This window comes from Struthio camelus, chromosome 1, assembly GCF_040807025.1.
Source record: "Struthio camelus isolate bStrCam1 chromosome 1, bStrCam1.hap1, whole genome shotgun sequence".
Taxonomy (NCBI): Eukaryota; Metazoa; Chordata; class Aves; order Struthioniformes; family Struthionidae; genus Struthio; species Struthio camelus.
In genome coordinates this window covers 29,010,934-29,023,976 of record NC_090942.1, presented here as the reverse complement: position 1 = coordinate 29,023,976, position 13,043 = coordinate 29,010,934, and the positions used below count along the sequence as shown (strand labels likewise).

Sequence of the window (13,043 nt, the reverse complement as noted above, 5' to 3'; positions counted from 1 at the left end):
CAAATCCTTATCATTGTGCTGAACAAAGTATACCTAGTCCACCAGCTTCCGCATTCACCTCTTTCCAAAGTACCACCGCTGTATAAAAAAGTATGTAGTCCTATATTTTACTGCATAGAAACCTTAAATGGTGTTAAAATAGTAACTTCATTGCAGGGAAATTGGTGGCCATTAACCTTCATGGCCACATACTGAAAAGCCACTAACAAATATCCTTCCTTAATGAAATGCTTGGTTTAGATCATATTTGTCATACTGTATTTATGCACTTGTCTGCCAAGCAGATATTATAAAACAGACTCATTCATAAAGTAGAACATATATGAGCAGCGTGACAAGTCTGGTATTTTTCAGCCTAAATTCAAACTATTGAGTTCTCATTTCAGTGAAAACAGAAAAAAAAAAAAAACTCCCTTTACCACCTGAATGAGAATACAGGAACTTTGTCCATTGTTCGTACATCCAGTCACAATCAGGAAATTACAGAAAGTGATGAGATCAAAGGATTTGACTGCTCAAGGCACCCAGCGCTATTTTCTGCAAGTTTAATATCACTCCATTCCCCCTTTTCCCACTCCATATTTTAGTTATAAACTACCCCTAACAGCTCAGTTAAATTTTACAAGCAGCATTTCTGTAGCTGGAAGAGCTGTCTTTGGAAAGATGCCACCTCTTTGGAATGTGCAACTCCTTTAAGATCTGAAATGCTTCTGAGTATCTTTTCAGTTTCTGAATGTACCACAAATCCCGTGTATCTAAGACAGACTTACACAGTTGCAGGGGAACTTCTATGCAGTAAAGCATAGCTCAGAGGTAAGTTGCATCAGTCAGACACAGGGTAGCTAAATGCCAAAGCACTGCTGCTTTGGTTTATCTGTGTTTTGCAATGCCAGTGTTGTATTTTTCATGTATGTGAAAAGTGTCCACAATTTACATTAGATACCTATGTTGTGGAGTGGGGTTTTTGTGGATATGAAATTGAATATATAACAAATCTTCTCACTGAGCAAAGCTACGCTAGAGAACATGAGAAATGATCTTTAGTCAAGGAAAATTTACATTTCAAGACAAAGGAAAACTGACAAAAGGCTGTTTAAGGAGAAGCAAATCCATCCTATCCCTGTGATCAGCTGACATAACATCAGTACACTGTCCAATAAATCATTATCCGGTAACAGGGATAACGGCAGGCAACAAAGAAATCAAACACTCTGGGAAGTACTGGTTAAGGAAATTAATATCAAAATTATCTGTGAGCTGGAAAGACTGTAATGTTGGGAAAATTCCCTAATAGAAACATCACCATAAAAACTCTCCTCCTTTCCTTTCTTTATGCTTCTAATCAAGCATCCTTTGCTTAAACAGCTACTGACAATTCCAGCCTGCTATAATAATGAGCATCTAACACCAAGGAGTGCTGAGGAGAGCCGATCAAAAAACAAGCATAAAGAAACAGATTTTAGAGAAAATGAGTTTTCCTTTGTGACTACACTGAGAGAAAAAAGTATAACAGATAGTACTACCAAGTTTGGTACTTTTCATTAGGAAATTTCAAAGTATTTTCACAGAAATGTAGGCCTGGAAGAAATCTCAGATCATCCTCTGATCCATCCCACTTCACTAAGATAAGGGGAATACACCTCACTTACCTTGGCAAACGTGTGGCCAACATTTTGTCTTAAAAGAAAATTGTAAAAGCTCCTAGGATTACAGGCTTCATCATCTGTGTAGTGCAAAAATGCTCCTTGATATCTTATCCAAATTTTCCTTGCTGCACTATTAGCCCCCCTCCTTCTTTTTTGCCCCATTCCACGGGACACAGAGAACAAACAACTGTCACATTCTTTATGGAAAAGTTTTAACCAAAGATGTCCCATCTTAGTGTCATTTCTGAGCTAAAAAGTTTTCTTCAGTCATCGCTTATTTACTATATTTTTAAACAACTGAACTTTCTTCTTGCTGGTTCTTCCTAGTTTGTCCACATTTCTTAAGTGTGGGGCCAAGGCTGAACTCAGTACTCTCAAATTTTCATATTACCTTACAGTACGATTAGGTCAGCAGTTCTGTTATTCATGGCTAAAGGAAGACATCACTGATACAATCCAAATTGCCTGGAAAAACAAGATACTAGAGCACTTAATCTTCATCCGTTTGTGAACAATACCTCTAAGCAGATAGAGAACTATGGCTCTAGGCGCTAACAAGGCAAATTAACAACTCATCTGAAGATCCTTTTGATTATACAAATCAGATTCTTCCCCCTACCCTTTTCTTTTAGTATATATACTACTTTTGTCCTGGGACGATGTCCCTTTCTCCAACTAATACTACTGTGATTATCTCAGTTGAACTATTATGGTCAGGAAAGCTGCCTCACTGAGAAGACACCTTTCACCCAGAGAAAGGCCAAGGCCAAGAGTAGAAATTCAGACAGTTGGAGCCCCTGTCCTGCAATCCAACAGTCTGCATTGCCCAATTATTTTCACTTAAAAGAACAATAACTCTCCATGTTTTTGAATGCATATGTATTCTGTTGTTTCATACTTGCTTTGTCTCTATTTTCATTAACTTTGAATAGCTTACATAATTCAACCAGCTCTCTAGCTTCTAAAAAGAGTGTTGTAAACCAAATAATTTCTTGAGATTAAACACTTTTTTCATGAGATGGATCAGGCAGAACCCAGGCCAAAGCACAGGAAAGCTAAGAATATGAAGGAGATATTGTTTGAGGTGTAAGTAGTATGCAGTTACGGTATTTAGAGAGATGGAAACATCGGACTTTGGTAGGTAAGGGAGGAAGTGTGCCAAGACTCAATGCTCGCAATGTTTTATTGTCAGAATTGCCAGTCGCTCCCTCATGTCAAACCTGACAGGTAGAAAAATGTGCATGAGCCCCAGAAGCTGCCTCTTTCAGACAAGTGCTCTCTGAGACCACTTGCACCACACAGTTACACCTGCAGCCGGGGGACAAGGGAAGCAGAAGTCAGTCCCCCCTACAGTGGATCATACTGTTAATGATTCACACTCCCCAAAGACTGCCACTGCAGTAGAAACTCAGTCACATAGTCGTTGAACATCAGCTCCCTCTTCTGTTAGTACATTTGTATACATTATTCTCCTACCCCATCACCTCCCAAAGCAGTCAATCTTAGCAATTGCTCACTGCAAATTCTACTCTGAAGCACTGTTACTAAGACCAATGGAAAAATATATCCTGAAGAACAGAAAGACAGAAAGACAGCATGGATTTTTCTCTTCAGTTCTTGTGGTTAAAATAATTGGGTTTCAAATCTTTCTGTATGCTGCAAATATCCATCTCTAGTTTGCCTCAAAACTAGGATAAATTTCATGATCTTAATCTAATATCTTACAAACAACTGTAGATTACAGTCTACAGAACAGTCTGCTGCAATAAGTGCAGTCTTGCCTTTATTAGCCACAATATTCATTTGTGACAGAAAATGTAATGGTGTGGATCCTAAGCTCTGCCAACCATTACCCTCTTTAAGATGCTTTGTCTTCCTGATAAGGTTAAAAATCTGACAAGTCTCAAGAGCTGATGATCATCCCCATCCTTACTGCTGGAACCTACAGTAGCCCTCAGAAATTGTGGACAATTGTAGCACAACTTAGTAACACAGTCCCATTAACCGGTAAGACTTGCTCAAAAGTATGACTCAAAAGGACAGAAATTGTTGTCCAGTCCAGACTGCATTCACTTAATAGTTTAAAAACATGAGAGGGTGGGTTATTTCAGAGAAAATTTAATTTTTTTTTTAAATTGACCTTTATTTAATGTTAGACTAAACAAAAAGTTTAATTTCAGATTAAATTAGTACATAGGGTTTTACTTAAAATGCAATCCAATTAAATGATTAAAGTATTAAAAGTTGGCTATGAGATCAAGGAAGATCAAGGGAACAGAGAGGCTCTGACACTTGCCTAAAAACGGATAGCCAGAGCTCCTAGTGAAATTTTAATGTAATAGAAAGCACAGACACTAGTTCAGAAAGAACCCAGACAACTGGAGAAGTGATCAATAGTCTACCACGAGAACGGCCCCTTTACTGGTTATTAAAAAAGAGTAAGAAGAAGATATTAAACTAATAAGAGAGGGATGCAGAGCTGAGAATTTGTTTGAATGTTGAAGAACAGAGTCAAGGAAGAAGATGAAAGCGAGAGAAAGGATGAAAATATGACCAAGAAAGGTGAGCTGAGAGGGCAAGGAAACATCAAGAGGGCAGGCTGGAAGCACAGGGCTAGCAAATAGCACAACATAAGAAACTTGACAAACAGCCAGAGCTGCCCAGATAGGAGGAGAAAGGGAAAGGAGAAGAGGACGCCAGGCTGGCAGTGTGCCCCACACCCACTTGGAGAGGGATTTCAGAATCCCCCTGCCTTGTTACAGCATTGCATCTCCTGCTGTATGAAGGCTCACAAGCTCCTCCTTAGCCATGGGCCTTCTGCAGTCCAGGAAGACAGAAAATGAGAGTAAAGAGATGAAAAGCAGAGAGTGAGTTGATTGATTTGAAGTTGACTTAGTACCATTCCTTCGACAGGAACTGAATAGCCAAGGCAAATAAAGCTGCTTTGAAATAGCAACTGACAGGACAAAAATATAGCAAGTGCACGAGAGGAACTGTATCAGAATTACAGTGTAACTCATTAATTTGCATCACAGCAATAAAGTTACTTCAAAGTTAACACCAGTATTTCAAAGCAGAAGGTGTTCTGGAATACGAGCAACTAACTACAAACTCTTTACAGCTAATCAGGATCATTGCTTCAAAAGAAATTAAACTCTCTCCACCCAGTGAGTCCACTGGCATTTGATCTACAATTGGCTTGAAGTTAAAAATTAATTACCCTTCCGACATATTGATTATATGACTATAAACATAAAAGCAAAAGCCCAGAACAATGTACACTGACCCTCTGTTGAAACAGCATGTTTGTTTTCAAAAGGAAGCTAATTAAGACAAGCTTCCCTAGCAGAGGACAACAGTAAAACTAAAATCAACAGTGCCATCTAGTGCATCAACGTGCTAATAAAGAGCATCATACAGAATCACCCAGATCGTTTTATATTTCAGCTACTTCCTGAGGCTAATCAAAAGTGGCGGATAAATGACAATCACACTCAATACGCCTGAAGTCCCAAGTCTTGCCATCAGGGAATACATGACTTCTAGACTAACCAAGTCTAACTTTGTCTTCACATTTGTATAATTAATAAAGCTATAAGCATAAATCTGTTTGATTAGTTCTGTTGTTGTGAATTAACTGGATTAATTAAGGGTTTTATCCTGACAATAGTTCTCAGGCTTCTAGATTGTTTCTTTTCAAAAAAAATTACATTGAAACATCTCTTTGCTGTCTTTAGACGGCATCTTCATAACATTATATTGTACAATAGATTAGAATCTCTGTATATCCCACTTGTTTTTTACTAAGTATACATATTTATATATATACACACATACATATAAATATTTATATAAATCTCAATGAGCAAAAGTAGAAAGCAAGAAAAGAAAAGGATCATTTTATTTTCTGTAGTTTATTATCTGTTTAGAACCTGCTAAATACATCTCCTGCAAATGGATATATACAGATACAATCTTTTTATCAAAAAAACACAAGTCATTAAATTTTTTTTGTCAATGCATCACTGAAAAAACCTGTAGGACTTGATTCTAAATCCTTTAATCTAGGTCAGTGTCCAACCCATGTGAAGCACCCTTATAGAAGCAACAATTTCACAGAATTTCTCTCGCTGTTGTTGTCACTCATGTTCATGCTTCATTCAAGATGTAGTGCTTCTCTGGGTAATTCAATGTCCCCTATTATTAACAAATGTTCCTTTCAGGAACACTGAACGCTACCTTGGCTTCCTTTTCCCAAAACTCAAAAGTTCTCACAGAGCATCTGGCATTTTATTTGGCACTCTACTTGTCTGTCAGCTCTTAACTCAGATTGCCTTATTCTACAAAAGCGAGCCTAAAATAAAAGCTGTATATCGTGCAACAGGAAAAGAAAGATTAGCAACTTGAGGACAATTGCCTCAGTTTCCTTTCTGCTCAGAGGAGTCATGTTTCACTGTGGCTTTTCATACCTGTAACTTGGTATCAGTAATCTTGAATCCATTAGAAATGTCAGGCACATCTCAGACGACATTTGGCACATAGATGTATACACTATGCACAAAAGTCAAGCACACGTCCTTTAGATTTTGTAGTTTAGTCAGGACTGAAATTCCTCTCTACTGCTCATCAGTTCTTTCTCTGGCATTAGTGGAACTATTCCATCCACACCCACTAAAACAGCTTCACTACTTGTTCTGGTTTCCCTTTTGTTTTTGGTTTTATGGGAATTTATGTTAGCCAAACAAAAAACAGAAAAAGAAAAATCTGCAGGGCTGACTTTAGACCTGGCCCGTTTTAGTCCATTCCCTTCTACCTCGCACGGAGGGCAGAAGCGAGTGACACCACCACAGGCTCCTCCATCAGACACACTACAAAATACCAACTTTGCCAAGTTAAGAGGGCTGGAACACTTTTTAATGACAAGGGACAGGGCTTATTAACAGCCCACGTGAAGAAAACCTTGCCTGGAATATAGCCCACGAACAGAGAGAGACAAGCTGTATTGTACAGAAACTGTAAAGGGCAACATGTTATAATGAAAGAAAATGACATGAGATCTGTTTCCTTCTTCTCCCTACCCTCCCATTTTTCCATTCCTTTCCCAGTTTTTTTTTTCTTCCCTAAGTAGCAGGAAAAGTCCCAGCAAACAAAGCAGGAACAATGATGGCAGCAGTAATCTAATGTGACTCACAGCAAAGAAAAGATTGTGACTAAGAAGAATGTAAGGCCAAACCTAGATACAAATAAGTAGCAATGAAAGGTAAAAAACTACCACAAATAAAAAAATATAGGTCCAGCTCTCAGTATCTACACAAGGGAACAGCCAAAAAACAATATCCAACACTGCACTGTGAGGCAGGTCACATGAGGAAGCTGGATTCAGTTACAGCATGTCTGTAAGTAAGTTCAACTAAGTTTAAAAACAGCTTTTCATGTCAGCAAGCAGTACGTGAAACAGTGGTTCTCATATCTGTCTCACCACCTCCTACCTATCATCACTCCTTCCACAGTTTTTCTTATGTTATCAGTCTTGAACCCTGCCACCAACAGCCACCATTAAATTTTCAAGAAAACCCTTTGTCTTCTCCTCCATTGCACTTTAAACATCTATAAAGGCTCCTTGCTGCCCTTCTTTTCCTGCCTCCCTAAAGATTACTTTTGTGTGAGGGCGACAAAAATTTGACAAATAGTCAGAACAGAGACCCCGTCAGTCACGCTAGATGTTATTACCTTACATCTTCGGACACCCCACTTCTGTTTGTATCTTGTGTCACCTCAGCTTGCTGATCACAAGAGGGAAAAGATCCGTCTGTGCTGTATGTCCTAATCTGACACAAGAATAAAAACAGAAGTTCGAAATCTTATGGTGAAGAAGGAAGTAGAGCACTGTATTTGCACTAACTTTCCACAGACTGCAAAAACCTGAACTTAATCATCTGGAAATAAATTATAGGAGGCTTTCGGTCAGACTAAGGATCTGCATCAGTCAGGGATATCATTATATCAGCAGCAACAGGAGTTAAAACAAGCACAGATGAATAGCAAATGCTATTTTCTAAAAATTAGAAAACTAGTTAAAGGCCATGTGGAATACAACTGTATTCCCTTTCCAGAATTAAAAGCATTATTAAATTAAAAGCATGTATACAAGTATCTGAAGGGGGCGTGTCGAGAGGATGAGGCCAGTCTCTTCTCCGTGGTGCCCAGCGACAGGACAAGAGGCAACGGGCAGAAACTGAACCACAGGCAGTTCCATCTGAACCTGAGGAAAAACTTCTTTCCTGTGAGGGTGACTGAGCCCTGGCACAGGGTGCCCAGAGAGGTAGTGGAGTCTCCTTCGCTGGAGATATTCAAAACCTGCCTGGATGCAATCCTGGGAAATATGGTCTAGAGGACCCTGCTTGAGCAGGGGGGCTGGACTAGATGATCTCCAGAGGTCCCTTCCAACCTCAACCATTCTGTGATTCTGTGATTTTCTTTGGTTCAGAATAGTTCATTTAGATACTGAAATTTAGTGAGTTACAAATTATTACCAAAATACAGTTCCAGTCCTAATATATTCCACTTCCAACTAGTTAACATAAAATGCTTACTTTATGTGAAAATAAGAGGCTAAAAAGAGGAAAACTGTAGCATTTTTTGTCAGAGTAAGCCTAATGTTTTCTTCCGCATGTATTTTCTGAGCAGGGAGAAATGAAAGCAGTAAAATTTGACATTGAATCTTTGTGTTACTTTTGTTCCGAGTTGTCCTTCTTAACCAAATAGTTATTTCCTGGGAGCTTTGACTGGGTGAATTTCCCCTGGGTTTGCGATAGGCTTCTGCCAATTGTCTTTCATTCCAGTTAAGAGTCAGGGAGAAATTGACTAACTATCCCTACACCCCAATTTACTGCAGCAGAAAAGAAAAACATAATTGTTCTCTTATTATAAGCTCCTCGGGAATAGACAGAATTACTAGTTTACTCAAAATCCCATTCCTAGAAAGATAATCAACAGCAGAAACACCTTGGGGTATTTTTATCTCTTGTAAACCACTGAATAAAAGATCCTCAATACGAAGCCTACGAAGCAGATCACAGAGGAGTACAAAACAAGCATGAAATACAACTATGGATAATTCCTGCAGTCAGCTTTGTAATGCTTGTGATATTAGTTTTGCTCTTTGCAGTAGACCTCTGTACCACTATATAGCTAAATTCAGTGAAAAACTAACGCTTCAAAATAAGAAAATTAGCAAATAAGATGTTGATGATACCCATAGACTATTTCAGGTAAGACTGAACGATCAGAAGTCAAGGGAGAAGGTTACAGGCAAATAGGCAGCACGCGTGCAGAAGGGAATGCCAAGTTTTATACGCTATTCATCATCTCAAAATCCAAGCAGGTGAAAAGCTTGTTCTCTTGTTGTCAGAGAAAGACTTCTACTAACTTCCAGAGAGACAGAAAATTGAGAACAAAGGAATTACTATAGACACATATGGGCTAAAGGAGAACAGTAAGGTAAAGTCCTCAATTTATTTTACACACTAGCTGTTTTCACTGCTTCCCTGTGTAGAGATAAATAAGGAAAGATCTCCCAATTAAGGAGAGCTGTATCCTAAGGCCACAGGTGAGTTCTGCAGCACAGAGGTTATTGCAGGCAGCTTACACTGTTGTCTGTGTCAGTCTTCCATAAAACACTGCAGAGAAAAACACTTTTTAATAGAATAATGTGATTATGTCAACATGCAAGATGGCAACTCCTTTCAGGGAGTCTTTGCGATTTCTTTTTTTAAGCTGACTGGGGTAACCAATGAGATACTGCTACAAGTTCGTTGCTTGAAGACAAGTGGTTCTAACGTAATGGCATAAGAGAAAAAATCCTTCTCATGGTAGGCACATCTCGTCTAGTAAATACTCCTTTCTAGCAAACTCTTATATTAAATATGCTTTACTAACTAGATGAGATGAAATACACATCTTCATTTGATGATCAGCCTTTCCATGATACATAAATTATGAAAGAAAGTTTGTAGATACCACAGAGGTAACAGCTATACAAAATCTAAGAGAGAAGAAAAATCTTTTTCTACTTTTCAAATTTGTTTTCATGCAAGACTCAGTCTTATGGGTCTTTTAAAAACTTCAAATCCTGTTTATCGAGAAGCTCATCCTGAAAAAAATAAAATAAGGCTGGGCTGATTTGAGCTGCCATATTTCCTCCTCCGACTGACCTTCTACTTTGGGATCTCTGTGCCGACCTTGGGACCCTCACTGGAACCTACTGTAATCCCAGCTCAGGTGAGACCTATTTTCATTATTAGAAGAACTGCACACTTTTTAAATAAAACAGAATTAGATCTTTTTTCTAAGGTATGAAAAGAGCAGAGCTAACCTGTGAAAATTAAATACTATAATAAAGAGCAGCACAGAATCCCATTCTATCTTATCAGTCAAAACCTTTTTACTTTTCTTCTAATAAATGACAGTATTACAGTAAGCAGAAATCTCCAGAAATTTCATTTACTTCCCTTTCCAGCTTACTTTCTGTGCAAGTCCAGTCAGTAACACATAAGAGCAGGCGAGTTGTTGAACAGTCAGTCAAGTAGCAGACACTCATTTGGTGAAGCTACTCTGAAATTGACTGTATGTTCCCAGCGTTTTCTGCTGTCAGTTCACCCAGACATCGATCAGTTGGACTGATGATAGTGTTACTCCCGTTCATCGAGTGTAAGTGCAGGCCTCATCCTATTTGCAAGTACACTGAATACGTAAAGCAGCATCTAGAAGACACTAAGAGAATGTGACCATTAGTTTCAAAATATTAGCACTGAATCACAAATGTTCTTGTTCACTTAAGAAGTTACTAAAGTCCGCAATGAAAGGGCTTATTGATTTTCAAATAAATAATGACTTTGTCTCTGCAACTTCAGGTGTCCTGCCTTAAAGAGACCCTTTGTCACAAATGGTTGAATACTGCTACTTATTACAAGCATAATAGCATCTCCAACTGAGTGAGTCAGAATCACAGGTCACTTCTGAAATTGCAAACAGAGTTTCAAAAGAAGTCTAAAGTCATGCTCCCATATCAACATTTGGACATTGTCTTGATGTTCAGATGTATTTAGCATTCAGCACTGAGGTCAGAAGCAAGTAGACTCAAGTACTACTGTTGGACATCATTCAGTGGTCACAATACCAAAAATAAATTTACATTTCTTTATTTCAAAATCGTAACTCCTTTTCTCCTTTTTCTCCTGTCTCTTATAATATGCAGCACTTAAAGATCAGAAGTTCAGAACCATACCATTGTTACGCAGTATTAAGTACCACTGCTTCTGAGGCATCTGCATCTATATAGACTCAGAAATTTCCAGGCCTTCCGTCACATCTGTTTGCATGGTTTACATAAGAAATTCTCTTCTACAGAGAGTAAAAGAAGAACGAATTTGGACTCCTCCAGTGAATATCAACTTCATTATACAAATCAGCACATTCATCATTTCCTGTTGAAAAATAAAGTTGCCAAACAATATCCCCTTTAAAATGAAAGCAAATAAATCCAGCTAGAAAACTACACTTTCCTTTTCAAAAAGAAATAACTAAAAATATAAACAGGAACCAGGCTCATTGAGAAGGACGGAAAGGAATTTTTGTGTTTTCTCATAGAGCTTTTTGTAATCAGGTGGCTGTTCTATTCTTCTAACAAATTAATGGCAGGGAGGAGTGGTGCTCCAGCTTCTTTGCTTTCCTCAGTTTTACTTCCTATCTCCTAGCACCACTTCTGCTTTCTCTTCCCAAACTATCCTGGCACAGGGGAAAGGCAAATGAATGTCCTACACCAAAGGAGAGCTAGATCAATTTAGGTTAGAGACATGTCAGAGCTATATTAAGTCATACAGCTACCTTAAAGCCCTCTTTAGGCTTTACAAGGTGCAGATACTTTGATCATCCCACCTCACAATCCCCAGTCTGTTCTGTCCCTTTGCTAAAGCTAATCTTGCTCTACCTACCTCTGTATTATCAATGGCTACTTATACAGCATTGCTGATGTCAGAGTAGGAACTGCAATAGAAACAGTACAGAAACACAGCCCTCTTGGTATGAAAGTCTTCAGAGATAAGTATGTGACTTCCCTCCCCGAGCACAAGTTCCCTGATGAGCACAGAGCAATACTGAGTCTGAACTGAAGTGATTTCTCTCTTCCACCAGCCTTGTAACTGCAGCCGTCCTTTGTGCATTTCCTTTAGCTCTCGTCCCCTTCTGGGGCACCTTCTGCCCTTCTTTGACCTTTTAACACTGAAAGAGATTTACTGTCATAACATAGACACCAAATATTTAGACAGCTAGATCTGAACTAGCCACCTTATTGCAATGAGCCAATAATCTTACCCTAAGACAGACATTTAAACTAGGTCAGATGAATCTCACCCTTGGAGTGCTTATTTCTCCTTATTGATATAATGGGAGCAGAGGATGACTGGCTCAGACCCAGATGTTTATTAGTTAAGCCTTTAAATTATCAACAAATAATTCCATCTTAAATACTCTGCTAAACCACAGACCTGCGAACTGACCCTGGTCTTCCCTGCTTCATTAATACCCATTCCAACCTTACTAACTTCCCTGACACTTTTTCTTCACTTCTATTGAAAAGTCAGATCCCCTTTCTCATGAAATCCTTGCTGAAACAACATCTCCTTTCACTCTAACTGTACTTTCTCTTCTTTGGCCCTCTCATGAACCCACTTCCATTCTCACTTGAGTTTCTCTCCATCAGCTGCTGAACAGGAAAAACTGCAAAGTGATTAATAGAATAACGCCGTATAACGTCAGAAGGAATTGCTTTGCTACCTTCTTTGCTACCTTCTTCTGCAACACAGGCCATAAGACTACTCTTAATTCCTCGCTGACCTACAGAAAACAATATTTATTCTAAAATTACTAGTGCCAGTGCTGACTTGGTAAAATGTTCCAGTAATTAATAATCTGATAATTAAAATGTAAGCTTGTTTGTAGCATGAATTTGTCTTGCTTCAGCTTCCAATCACAGATCTTGTTATAGTCTAGACTTTTATTATCAAAACAGTCTATTAAGAACTTTCCAGTTTCCTAATAAGTACTCCTAAACCCTTAAGCTCTTTGCTGCTAAACTAACCAGATTGGGTTGCTAACATTTTCCAGTTCTCGATTATTCTTTGAGCCCTTTGCAATTTATCAACGTTCTTCTTGAAGCCCTATGGCTGTACATACAACTGCATATTAGGTAATCTGCATATCTTTGGAAAACGGGCTGTAAAATAGACATGCTAATGCTCTGCTTTTCAAAGCATTGTCATAGCACATGGCTGTGATGTCATTTATTAAAAAACATTTATCACTAGCACGGACAAATCTTTAAGCTAGCAAGCTTTTCCA

General features: G+C 38.6%; 1 long non-coding RNA gene across 1 annotated transcript in view; it reads right to left on the bottom strand.

The window, feature by feature from the left end:
• LOC138066046 (uncharacterized) overlaps positions 1-7,732 on the bottom strand; it is a 35,318-nt gene extending 27,586 nt beyond the window's left edge. The window contains exon 1 of the long non-coding RNA XR_011139223.1: positions 7,377-7,732. This is a non-coding gene — a long non-coding RNA (uncharacterized lncRNA). The remainder of the gene's footprint in view (positions 1-7,376) is intronic.
• Between the last annotated feature and the right edge of the window lie 5,311 nt (positions 7,733-13,043).